Consider the following 14,184-nt stretch of genomic DNA (forward strand, 5'->3'; position numbering starts at 1 on the left):
CTTCCACGTTCTTCCGCTACATAAATCCTGATCAGCGTGAAAACTAACGCTCGTGCACGCGCTTTATGTAACGCCCCAACTCCTCCCCGAATTACGCCCTTTTGAATATGCAAATCAATATAAATCGCCCTTAAGCGCAGCCTTCTGTGAAAAGACAATAGGAAAAGCACGGGGGAAAATATAAGAATTTCAGTGAATACCAAGTGGAGGCAAAGGAAAAACATACTATTTGTTCAAATAGCACAATATAATAATTTTGAAATGCTAACACTTAAAAAAAAAAGAAAAACACTGTCACTTACTTGGCGATGCTGTGGTTGTTGTTGTAGAATTTGTTGATGTAGGAGATGCAATCGCTGTGAAAACAAAAAATGCACATTGCTGCAGACTGTTCCTTTATTACTGTAATAGCAGTATTACTGTTTATAATAAGTAATTTGTCAATTGACGGATACATTTTCTCTGCATGCGACACAGTTTCTCATTGACGCAGGCAATAAAACAAATATGCCTGTGCCTACATACTGTAAGCAATAAGACAATATGGTTAATACATTGAGAGAATTAACTGTCATGTTTCCAGCAAAGTGTTGGAAAAATATACTATTTCTTCAAATAAACCGTGATATAATCAACAAAATGAAGTTGATCGAGTAACTTAGCGTGTTGGAGAAACTTGAAAGCTCACATTCACAAAATCGCACAGTGCCGGAAATAAAAAAGAAGTCACATATCATAGTCGCCGTGAAAAGCCGAGTTGTAGCCCACTGTCTGAGTGTCATATGAAAGCTTATTAGGGTACAGAGAAAAAAGGCACACAGTTGGGAAAAAGCACGAAATGTCAACTTCAATCTCGAAATTTCCACTTTAATCACGTAGTTTATTTTGTCATTAAAGTAGAACATCATAAACTTCATCTTAAAATCTTTAATTAACCAGTTTCTCAAATCACATCGTAATTAAAGTAGCACGTTAAATGCTTTGTTTTGTATTTGATCTTCTATGTGCTCTATGTATGTGAATCACTACTTGCTTCTTAAACCGGCTCTCTTCCTCCAACTGGACACAGAGTCCATTACATTCATGATATTACAGCTCTCTGAATAACTAAAATACTGAGATGTATACGTGATATCATTTTCATGATGATAGGAGTTAAAGCACGTTATTAAACGTGTTTCACTTTGATGAAATAATTTATTGCAGCAGTACTCAGGGGCGGCTCTAGGCTTGTGGTGGCATTGAGCAGAGGAAGAATCGGTGGCTCCTTCGCCCGCCAATGTTAGTAAGATAGCTTATGCACAGTGGATGGACACGTCCGTTGCAGACACTGCATAGCCACTTCGTGCTCATGACACAAGCATTTAACTTTTGCCGAAATTTGTCGCTGCGTTTTTAGCTGTGTTGTTATTTTCTCTTTCTGTTTTATATTCAATATATATTGGCGTTGCTGTCACTGCAGTCAGTGCTTTTCTTTCTTCAAGTAACCGATCGCCATACAATCAGCTCTATAATAGAAGTTAAGCCATCTGTAAGCTTAGCGTCGATTCTTCAAAACGTTTAAAGAACATTGAAATATCTTCGTAGTACATGTTTAATTATTCTATCCTTAACAATACTCCCAGTGAAGAATATAGATTATTTAAATTAAGTTAAAGTTTTATCTGTATAATTTAATAAACATGTTTTGCTGCATTTCACCTTAAAAATGATATCGTCATCATATGTAAATACGCGCTATATAAAGTGGCTCAGGTTGTGTGATATTATAATTAGTGCAAGTTTACAGTGAGGTGATTGTATTTATAAGTACAAACAGTTCTACAAGGTGCAATTGATTGAGTGCATTTAAAGTTCTTGGGATGAAACTGTTTCTGAACCGCGAGGTCCGTACAGGAAAGGCTTTAAAATGTTTTGCAGTGGCTGAGACAGCGTGTCCATGAAACTGTATACTGATAATTCTCTTTCCGATCAGCTGCTGCTGTGATTTACACTCAGATACAGTGATATAAATACTCCAAGTGGTGCAGTGAGAGAAATATGGAAAAAGATGATCCGCTGTGGCAACTCCTAACAGGAGGAGCTGAAAGAAGAAGAAGAAGAAGGTGCAGTGAGAGTAACAATGCTAAAGCAGTTATGGTATTTGGAATACTATGGCTATTCCCTGGACCATTATATTGGTACAAGTTAATTACAATCAGATGCGTTAAACTAACCGCATATTGTTTATTATTGTCAGTGTATTTATAAAGCCACGCCAGGAAAATAAGGTGTAACCACACAGGAACAGTAGCATTGCTTTGACGCTGGGTGCCGCCAGTCTGCAAACCCGAGCGGAGAACTTGCGTACAACTAGCCATGAGGTACCGTGGAAAAGTGCGTGGCTTTACGCTAAGTGTAGGTTTTATACATCGCGATTTGAACGTGGAAAAGTTCTTATGCAACATTTCTGTGCGTACGCACTGTTTATACATGAGGCCCCAGGAAACTACATGACAAAAACATTCATTTAGCATAGTGCTGAAAGAAAAGGCTAATCTGACACTGGAAAAGGAATCACAACTAAGCGATAATAAACTAACATTTCACTAAACTAACGTATTAAGAAAGTACTAATAATCCACATCAGTGCATTCATAAACTGCATTACAATACACTCCATCATGGTAAAATTTGTGAAAATGTTGTAACAGTATTCTCCATATCATATTTTGGAACAGAGACCATAGAGAGCATAAAATGATCCAATGATATTAACAAATGTTTTTATTTACGTTGATACAAATACTTTGATAAAAACAATGTGCATTTTTAATTAGATCCATTTCAAGATCCATTATGCAACCTATGTAAAACAAAGAGAAAGATGGGTCACCACTTCTGATATTCAGTCATTCTATCACAGTTGCAATGAGAAACAAGTTCACTTGAGTCTTTCCCCCATGAAATGTGCGACTTTGACATATAGGAGGAGTTTCTGTCCAATGTTGTTACATTACATTTGGTTCAACCAAGAGCCACTCTACATTAACAGAATACTAAAGAGAAAAAGTAAGTTCACGAAAATAAAGCATGAAAATACATGTAGATGGAATAACAACAAATTTATTACTTTTGAAATACTGACTTTCAAAAAAATATGACACTTCATTGTCACTCACTTGACATAGTTGTGGTTGAATCAGTTGTCATTGTAGAAGTCACACTTGCTGGTTTTTTTTTTTGTTTTTTTTTTTGAAGTTTTATTAATTTTATTGCAATCCATACAAATCAATCAGTTTTTACAAAAAGAAAAATTGAGTTAAGGACAAATCGATCCCCACCCCTGAGAAAGAGAGCAAGGCAAACTCCGTGAAATTTAAGTGTTGTAAACATACCTAAATTAATAAATTTGATAAGCCAATAGAGATGAATGCAGATGATAAAGAAATACGGAAATAATTCCTTCCTCTGTGCTTTATGAGCTTATTTTAAAATATTACTGATTAGATCCTACCATGTTTTGAAAAAAGTCTGTATGGATCCCCTAACTGAGTATTTGGTTTTTTCCAATTTCAAATAGTATAACACATCGGTTTCCCACTGACTTAAAAGAGGAGAGTTTGGGTTCTTCCAGTTTATCAGAATGAGTCTGCGTGCCAAAAGTGTAGTAAATGCAATCACAATTTGTTTGTCTTTCTACGCTTTAAACCCATCTGGAAGAACCTCAAACACAGCTATTAATGGGTTAGTAGAGACTGTGAGACCAAGGCTGTCTGAAAGGTAATTAAAAATTTTGGTCCAGAATAATGTTAATTTGGTGCAAGCTCAGAACATGTGACCCAGTGAGGCTGGGACTTGGTTGCAGCGTTCGCAGGTTGGATCATTCCCTGGAAACATTTTGGAGAGTTTTAGACGAGACAGATGTGCTCGATATATAATTTTGAGTTGTATAATTGTATGCTTTGCGCATATGAAGCTTGAGTGAATTCTCTGCATTGCCACTTTCCACTCCTTTTCTGATATATTAATTGAGAGATCTTTTTCCCAGTGTCCTCTTGGATCTTTGAAAGGAAGGGACTGTAAAAAGATCTTATATATTGCAGAGATGGTGTCTGAGTCCTTTAGATTGAGCAATATTTTTTCCAGCATGGATGAGGGTGCAAGATAAGGAAAATCTGGAAGGTTCTGTTTAACAAAGTTCCTGATTTGAAGATAGTGAAAGAAATGTGTAGCTGGAATGTTAAATTTTTTAATGTAATTGTTCATAGGATGCAAAGATGTTGTCTATATAAAGATCTCTAAGCAAGTTAATTCCACATTTTTTCTAGATATTAAAAACTGCATATGTTTGCGAAGGTTGAAAGAGGTGGTTCTCTTGCAGAGCTGCCACAGATAGAAGCTTCTCCGTCTTTAAGTGCTTTCTACATTGGTTCCACATTCTAAGTGAGTGGAGCACAATTGGATTATTAGTGTATTGCCGATAGCGTGTGTTTATTGGAGCTCAGAGCAGAGAATACAAAGAAGTACTGCAGGATTTTACTTCTATTGCGGTCTAAGCCTGCTTATGTTCTTCTATTTGTGTCCAGGTTCTTATCGCCTGTATATTTGCTGCCCAGTAATAAAATTGGAAGTTAGGTAGAGCCATGCCGCCTTCTGCCTTTTGTCTCTGTAGGGTCGCTCTTTGGATGCATGGATGTTTTGAGTTCCAAATAAATGAGGTTTTTGTTGAATCTAATTGCTTAAAGAATGATTTATTAATGTATATTAGAATGTTTTGAAATAAAAAAGGAGCTTAGAAAGAATATTCATCTTAACAGTGTTAATTCTTCCAGCTAGTGTGAGATGAGGGGTTGACCATCTATGCAAGTCTTGCTTAATTTTTTCCATGGAGACGGCAAAATTTTGTTGAAATAGAGCTTTATATTTACTTGTGATGTTTACCCCTAGGTATTTAAACTGTTCTGCAATGATAAAAGGTAGGGTGTCTAATCTAATATTATATGCTTGAGAATTCGCTGGAAAGAGCCCACTTTTATTCAGATTAATTCTGAGACCAGAGATCTTTTGAAATTCTGTGAGTGCCCCTTATCAAGCAGGGTCATTTTTGCTAAATCGCTTGTAATTTGACCTCTCCAAATTAGAATCATTGCTGTTATTGAACTATCTGGAGTATAAACACATGTTTGGTCTCTGTGTAAAGGTAACATTCTCTAGTTTCACCCTTAGTAGAATCACTGTAGGTGTGACTGATCAAAAGTTATGCACATTAGAACTCACAGAAAAAATGAATTTTTTTGTTCTCGCCTAAGTTTTTTTGTGAAAATAAAGGCCTCTATAGCTGCAGTAGGTAGGTGGGGACAGAAACACACTATGTACCAACAGAATAACTTGTTGACTACTCACATTTCAAATTTGAAAAGAATACCTGTAAAAATGACATTTTACACCAGTTTTTATGTGGGCATGTCCAGGTGCTTTTTAGAGGGACCATTATCCACATTTTGGAACGTATGGAAAAAGTGCAATAACTTTTGAATGCTTCAACCCACATATATCAATGAGTGCTCTACTGAAAGCTTACACCTAAAGGAATCTATATCTACACACAGTGTCACTCTATTAGTTATGGAAATTCATATTCCATAATAAAAACAATAAAAAATACACATTTCAATATAAAAATAGTCAAAACAAGTCTTATGGGCTAAAAAAAATATATATTTTATTTTTTATTTAATAAAATGCACACAAACTATATACATTTTTTACAAACTGTTACAACACAGCTCAGCGTTTTTCCATGTGCCACTGAATGTAGCAATCCCTAGCAGGCAGAAAGCACAAGGGCGTGTCACATGTCGCTCTCTGCCTCAGACTTCTCCTGGTCCGATTCATCACTGTCACGCCACGTACATGCCTCTACTACTTCATCGAGAGTGTATTTACGTTTATCTGTACGTTTATCCATATTTAAAATGTGAAAAAACTTGGTGAAATCACAATAAACAACCACGCACCAAGTCTGCAGACTGGCACAAATGCCAGCTTCGCACAGCTCCCTTCGGTTTTGTTTACAAGTTGGCATGGCAAGTTACACATCGGCGTGCTCAGCTGTTCATTGGCTGTAAGTTTGGAGTGTCACTCACTGCGTCCAATCAAACTGGTAGATTCTACCAGGGTTTGGAGTTGTGCGTCATCGTCCAGCTGTCTGTGACACTCGTTGGCTATACGAGGCTCCAGTCACCCCCCAGACCCCTCGTAATTGGCCAACTTAGGTGTCAATCAGAAGCTAACACTTCTGTGTAACATGCTTTAGCATGGTTATTGCCGACAGAAACAAATTACGTCTAATATGACCAATAGAAATGAAAAAAAATGTCGGAGCTAGTCTTAAGTTAAGAAACGTTTTCTGGAGTTTTTGTCCCTTTGAGGATCTATCGTGTGTTTTGGACCTAATTGTTTTACTGGATTATATTCCCTGGAGCCTTACGGACAGAATGAGACCAATATTGCTTGGAAATATTGATGTTTGACTTGCAGAGAGCCTTCAAAGGTAGGAAAAGTCAACTCTTAAAAGTATTTACTTCTCTGTAAAAAAGGATTTAGTGTCAGTGCTGTGGTTGTTGTGTGTCAAAATGGTTTATATCATCGGAAAGACAAGACTCTGAGGTTTCATTTGATGTGTAGTATGTCGAGGTGCATGACATAGGGGCATGCACACATGGCTGTGACATGGCTGTGATGTCGTCCAATTGTAGTTATGTACCCGGACCGGTACGTGTGCATGTTAAGTTAAGACTGCAGGCACAGAATTTTCTGGGTCTGATATATACAGTACCATATCATCTGCATATAATGAAATTTTCTGTTCTAGTCCTTCTCTGATAATCCCCTTTATCTGATCAGTATTTCGACAATGTATTGCCAGTGGTTCAATGGCAATTGCAAACAGTAGCGGTGACAAGGGGCATCCTTGTTTAGTACCATGTTCTACTTTAAAGTAGTCTGAACAAATGTTGTTGATACAAACTGAAGCTTCTGGGTTAGTATACAATAATTTGATCCATGCACAAATATTCGGGCCAAACCCAAACTTCTCCAATGTAGTAAAAAGGTATTTCCATTCAATCATGCCAAATGTTTTTTCTGCATCCAAAGATAATAATATTTCTGGTGTGTTTGATTTAGTTGGTGAGTATATTACATTAAACAGGCGTCGAAGATTTGAAGATAAGTGTCGGCCCCTGATAAATCCAGTTTGATCTTGTGATATTACCGAGGGGAGCACTTTCTCCATCCTTCTAGCTATGATTTTAGAGAGTATTTTAACATCATTATTCAGAAGTGAAATTGGTCTGTATGATGCACATTGTAATAAGTCCTTATTTTGTTTTGGAAAAACGGTGATTAGTGCTTGCCGAAAAGTTTGAGGAAGAGTTTGGTTATCTCTGGCTTCTGTAAATGTTGCTAATAGGAGGGGAGCTAGCTGAGCAGAGAATTTCTTGTAAAATTCTGCACGGTAGCCATCAGGGTCTGCTGCTTTCCCGCCTTGAAGTGACTTTATAACATCTAGTAATTCTGATAACGGCAAAGGTTTATCAAGTGCCTCCGCACTAAAAGTGTCTATTTGTGGTGTTTGTAATGTATCCAGAAATGCATTAGATTGTTTATTATCTTCTTTAAGCTCAGTAGTATATAGGGATTTATAGAAAGTGAAAAGTGTGCATTATATTTTTTTGGTCGATGATTTTATCTCCATTCGTGTTGGTGATTACTGAGATTGCGTTGCGCACTTCTTGCTTGTGAATTTGTTGAGCTAAAAGCTTATTAGCTTTCTCTCCATGTTCATAGTAATGATGTCTGGATTTATAAATTAGTTGTTCAGTTTCTTTAGTTGTCAAGAGGTTTAGTTCTGAATGCAGAGCCTGCCTTTTCCTATGTAGAGTCTCACTTGGTAGTCTGGCATGTTCTTCATCTATTCTAGTAATTTCGCTTTTTATCTCTGCTACTTTCTTGGTTTCTAATTTATTTCTGTGGGAAAGATATGAGATAATCTGTCCTCTTAAGAAGGCCTTAAGAGTTTCCCAGAGTATTCCTGCAGAAGTCTCTGAGGATGTATTTGTCTTTAGGAAGAAACTGATTTGTTTGGATATGAATTCTGTACAATTCTGCTCTGCTAATAGAAGCGGGTTGAGACGCCATCTGCGAGGTGAGTGTGTGGGGCTTAGTAACTTTAGCTCCAAGATCAGAGGTGTGTGGTCAGAAATAACAATAGCATCGTATTTGCAAGATTTAATCATAGGCAAGAAGTTATTATCTATAAAGAAATAATCAATCCTTGAGTAGCAATGATGTACTGGTGAGTAGAAAGAATATGTTCTTGAGTTTGGGTTTAAAAACCTCCAGGGGTCTGATAAGTTGTGATCAGTTATAAACTTTGTAATTATCTTTGCGGTGTTAGATGCCGTTCCCCCTGTGGAAGATGTCCTATCTTAAGAGTGGATTTAAAACACAATTTAAGTCCCCAGCCATTATAATTTTATGAGTGTTCAGATTGGGAATGGATGAAAATAAATTTTGTATAAATTTCTTGTCATCAACATTAGGTGCATAAACATTTATCAAGATCATTTTACAGTTAGATAAGTCTCCCATGACCATTACATATCTCCCTTCAGGATCCAATACTACATCTGATGCTACAAATGAGACTGTTCTATGTATGAGAATTCCCACACCTCTAGTTTTCTTTGTAAAACTAGAATGGAACATTTGGCCAGTCCAGTCTTTTTGCAGCTGGAACTGATCCTTGCTTAGTAAATGGGTCTCCTGTAAAAATACTATTTTAGCATTTAGACCTGTTAGGTGAGAGAGTACTTTCTTTCTCTTTAATTCGCGATTCAGGCCTTTAACATTCCAGCTCACGAAATTTACTTGCCCATTCATGGAGACATTGATTCTGAGTTTTTGATGTCATTTTATAGTCTTAACTGGAAGTGAAACAGCTTCGGCCTTAATTTCCTATTTCCCCAAGAGTTATTGCCATGCAGCCCATTATTACGTTGGTAGTTATAATTATAAAGATTAAAAGGATAGATTAGGTATAGATCAAGCCTGCTCTCTTTCTCTCCCCCCCTTAACCCCCACCCTACCTTTTTGTCTCCCCATGTGAGGCTAGAACCGACTTCACACAGTCCAGGTCCTCTGACATACCCAGAGCCAGAGCACGTCCAAAGCAAAACAAGCCCCCACGCAGCGGCGTTTTAGGATTAAAAAATAGAGATATCTATTACCAATATAGTCTAAAAAACTGTGCACTTAAAATATATATAATCTTCAGCAATCTTAGTGTATTAAGATAATACACCCGGATAATAAACCCGGGGAATGGTGTTAGAAAGTGGTCCAGAATAAGCATAATAAGTCTTAATGCAATAATAGCAATAACAATAAACCAAGGGTATGATGTTGAACAGTCTCGTTTAGGGTTGAGAGAAAATAATTAGATAATAAAAAAAGAAAGAAAAAAGAAAAAGTAATTAAGCACAATAAAACCGCACTAGCTGTTAAAACAAAATAAAGTGCAGTATTACAGATCAGGGTTTGTGTCTCAAACCCCTGTCTACATAAGAACTGGGTTTAGAGTGGTGACAAGAACATGTGAGGCTCTTACTGGCTTTTTTGAAACATTTGACACTAGCAAATGCGTAAGATTCGATGTGTGACATCACCAGCTCATAGGTCTGAGTATGTACTTAATCCTACCAAGATACCTTCCATAGTAACCTATAACTAATTAGTGGGTTCAGAAACTTAAAGATCGTAAACATTTCAACTACCAAGAAGATACAATTTAATCATCTTTAAATGTTTATATGGATTAACATTGATCAACATTTACTGTGTGGAGGATGGCCGGCCATTTATCCCGGCCAATACCCCCAAGCCGCCAGGTGGAGCCCTCCTTGAAGCATGGATGTCCCCAGGAAACCAGCAGGCCATCATGGACAATGGAGTTTTTATGCACAGCCCTGCTGGATGCCATGGGGCCACTAGGGGACACTGAAGGGAGGTGTAATGGGTATTTTCCCTACGCCCCGGGAGCACATGTGGACAAGAGGAATGACGTGCTTCCGGGGTGAAGAAAAGAACTTGTGCCTGACCCGGAAGTGAATGAGAGTCACATGGACTGGGAATTAGGGACACTTCCGGGTCAGGAAATATAAAAGGACTGTGGGAGCTCCCAGACGGGGAGCTGAGCTGGGTGGAAGGGTGGCAACGCGTCTGGGAGCTGGAGGATTGTTTTATTGTTTATTGTATTGTTAATTTATGAGTATAGTGGTGGAGAGTGTGCTTTGTGCACTGTGGAAGTTTAATAAAGTCAACTTGAGGACTTTTATCTGGTGTCTGGCGTCGTGGACAGGGGTTCAAGGGAGCGAGAGCGCCCCCTATCTAGCACAACTGCAATACAGTCAATCCAAGATGAGTTTCTACTTTAAACTTAATCTTGTCAAGATAAATTCAATTTTAACAGAACTCTCAAGGGGAAAAGTTGGTTTAGAAAATAAAGAAGTGTAAAGTTATAAATTAGCCTGAAAACAGTATAAAAATGATTAAAAACTCTGACATTCCAAAGAATATTTCAAAACCTCATTGTCATTAACTCGAAGAAGTTGAGAATGTTGTTGAATTACTGTTTGCGCTAGAAGATCCATCTGCTGACAAAACAACAAAGGAAAATTATAGTAAATGAAAACTTTTTTTTGTTAATACCACACTTTTCGGTCCTGAGGCCGAATTTCTCACTCAAAGAATGCTTTGAAATTGAATGCAGCATGGTTTCTGTTTTAAACAAGCCTTGAAAGAATTCTACATTTGGTTTGTTTGTATGGGGAGATGTATTTAGCAGGAAGAGAATCGACTGCTGCAGTTTTCTTAAACTAATTAAAGAATATTGAATAATTTATTAACTGATTAATACTGTCAAGAAACACACATTTAATGAAACGAACAGGACATGATGTTATATTACAACACTGTATAAAAAGAAACTAAGCAAGTTTCCTATCCTTCATTAAAATATGCAGGATGAAAGATATCTTGAAAAGGTTCTAAAATATTCCTCACAACAAAGTAAACTGCAAAGTATAAGGAGATCATTTGTCAAAGAGAATTATAAACTGTTCAACAGAAAGAAAGGCCAAATTTGGTCATCAACAGAGATTGCAAACTGAACATACAGCATAGATATCTCTTAGATAGTTAAATCTACATCAATATTAAAAATTCTTCATTCTCAGAATTCCACTTGCAAAATATTGACTTAAATATCCAAACCCCAACATAGTCAAAGATAATCAATATCTGAAATCCCAAACTTGGAATAGTAACTGTTAAGGGACAGAAAAGTCCCAATGAGATTAACAATTATTTTCCTTTACATAAGGGAGATACAGTAGCTTAATCAATACAATGTGTTCTTTACATTCCTTAAATTTCAGGATTCAACAATCAGTTTGTGCATGAAAGGAAATAACATAAAATACCCTTCGATGTCAAATCATTCTGCCACGGTTTACAATAAGAAACCAACATATTTCTAAACATTAGCACTGGTGATTTCATTTAAGAAGATCTTTATGCCAATGCAGACTGCCTCTCATAACTGATTTCTCAGTTGATGGATATATGAATTATTCATTCAACACTGCTTGTTTCTTACTTCATCAATATAAAGTGTTATCTTAGAAATGTAAATGTCAAGATTCAAACATCATTTCAAGCAAACATTTTTTAAACCCACTTTTCTAAAACTATATTAGTTCAAGCTGTTTTCCAGCCCCGTAAAATGAAGAAAAATACAGAAAGCAGGTTCAGAATTCAAGTCATTCTCCAAAGCTGTATTGATTACTCATTATGCATTTCCAAATGAATACATTTACGTTAACTATGGTCTAATTACTGTAGATAGGTATTATTTGCCAATCCTATGAATCAAAGGTTAGTTCCTGCTTTTTACCTAATCCGGCAGAACTGTGTTTTTTATTAACACAACTTGGGAAAATACAGTTCAAAAAATTAAGGAACTGAAACAAAGAAATTAGCAGTGAGAAATAACTTAATAATCTCGCAAAACTAGTGTTCTAAAAAAATGTGAGGACTTCATTGTCACCTACTTGTAGGACTTGTGGATGTTGTTGATTCAGTGTTAGTACTAGGAGATCTGTTAGCTGCTAAAACAAAAAAGGCACATTGCAGCAAAGTCTAATTATTTTCCTTTAACTGCACAGTCACTGGTTCGAATACTTGATCTCTTAATTGATTCAGAAATTCTTCTATTCTGTTTCTGTTGAATTCAAGGCATTAAAAACACTGCACAACAAAGTTCTTTCTTCTTGAACACTTTTGGGTGTTTCTTATAGATGTTTGGGTTCTGATCACGAATATCACATCAAAATTTACTCATCACGTACCACTTCAGTTTAGTCATGATTTTTTCTTATATTTGTAGCCAAACATTTTTGCTCCCATAAGTGACTTATCAACAATGGTTTGTGCAGCCTGGGCATGTCCAGGCATGGAATCAGGTCAGGTTGGAAGCTGTTCTGTGGAAGTTGACATCTTGGGCAGGTCTGAACGAGCTTGACGCTGTCTCAGCATGCTATAAAGGTGGCTTGAATACACCGATCCTGCTCACTTGGTTAATATAGATGTCAGTGTGTATGTATAGTATCAGTATAGTAAAGTATATTATCTGTAGCAATATAACAGTAAGTAAGCTTGATGCTATGGACGTTTTGGTGCCGGGCGATATGTCTCGTCAATGTTATATCTGTGGCGAATATATACACTTGCGCCTCAGAGACGTTGGATGACTGCTCTTGTGAAGAAAGCTTATCATCTGTATTTTGGCTGCAAAATTGGTGATCAAGACAAGGAATGGGCGCCACACATTTGCTGTGCGACATGTGCTGTCAGTCTGAGAGCCTGGCTCAGAGGCACTCGAAAGATGTTGTCGTTTGCTGTGGTGAGAACAGAAAGACCATGTGATGGACTGTTACTTCTGTTTGACTAATGTGTCTGGTGAAGAATGGCATCTCTTCATTGATTCGTCAATATTAAGCCTGAAAGCTGTTCTGCTACTCAATGACAACGTTTATCCTTCCGTACCTGTTGGCTATGCAGCACACATGAAAGAAACGTATGAGAATATGGAACTGTTGCTGAAGCACGTCCAGTATATCAGGTACAACTGGAATATCTGTAGAGATCTTAAAGTCGCTGCTCTGTTACTAGGACTGCAGCTCGGCTATACAAAGTACTGTTGTTTCATCTGTGAATGGGACAGCCGTGCCAAAGAGTCGCACTATTCTCAACAGAACTGGCTACTCCATAAAAAAAAGTTAGTTCCAGGACAGGAAAATGTGGCAAATGAATCACTTGTTGACCTGGCAAAGATATTTTTGCCTCCTCTTCACATAAAACTGGGACTAATGAAGAATTTCATGAAAGCACTGAACAAGGAAGGCAAAGGTTTTCGTTATTTAAGACAGATTGTTCCCAATAATACCTGATGCCAAGATCAAAGAAGGCATTTTTGTTCGCCCCCAGATCAAACATGTCACACATAAAGACTAATCTCCCTGCCTCCCTTGACCCTCATCAGTTTGCATACCGCTCAAACAGGTCAACTGAGAATGCCAGATGCTTTGCCCTTCACCTCTCCCTGACATATCTGGATAAAAAAGACACATATGTCCGGATGCTATTCATAGACTTTACCTCTTCCTTCAACACAATCATCCCTCAAAAGCTGGTTGTAAAACTGAGCAGGTTGGGCCTGAACACCACCCTCTGCAATTGGAACCTGGACTTCTTGACAGAGGGGCCCCAGTCAGTTCGGATGGGCTGCAACACTTCCAGCAACATCACACTGAGCACTGGAGCACCACAGGGCTGCATGCTTAGTCCACTGCTGTTCACCCTGCTGACTCACGACTGCACAGCCATGCACAACACCAACCACATCATCAAGTTTGAGGATGATACAACGTTGCTGGGACTAATAAGCTGGGATGATGAAACAGCATACAGAGATGAGGTGGAACGGCTGTCTGCATGGTGTGAAGACAACAATCTATCTCTCAATGTTGACAAGACAAAAGAGATAACTGTGGACTTCAGGAAATCACATCCTGCCCA

General features: G+C 37.6%; 1 long non-coding RNA gene across 1 annotated transcript in view; it reads right to left on the reverse strand.

Annotated features, from left to right (window-relative positions):
* LOC120519609 overlaps positions 1–14,184 on the reverse strand; it is a 66,761-nt gene that overhangs the window by 18,810 nt on the left and 33,767 nt on the right. The window contains exon 3 of the long non-coding RNA XR_005631592.1: positions 303–356. This is a non-coding gene — a long non-coding RNA (uncharacterized LOC120519609). The remainder of the gene's footprint in view (positions 1–302; positions 357–14,184) is intronic.

This window comes from Polypterus senegalus, chromosome 1 (assembly GCF_016835505.1).
Source record: "Polypterus senegalus isolate Bchr_013 chromosome 1, ASM1683550v1, whole genome shotgun sequence".
NCBI classification, from domain to species: domain Eukaryota; kingdom Metazoa; phylum Chordata; class Cladistia; order Polypteriformes; family Polypteridae; genus Polypterus; species Polypterus senegalus.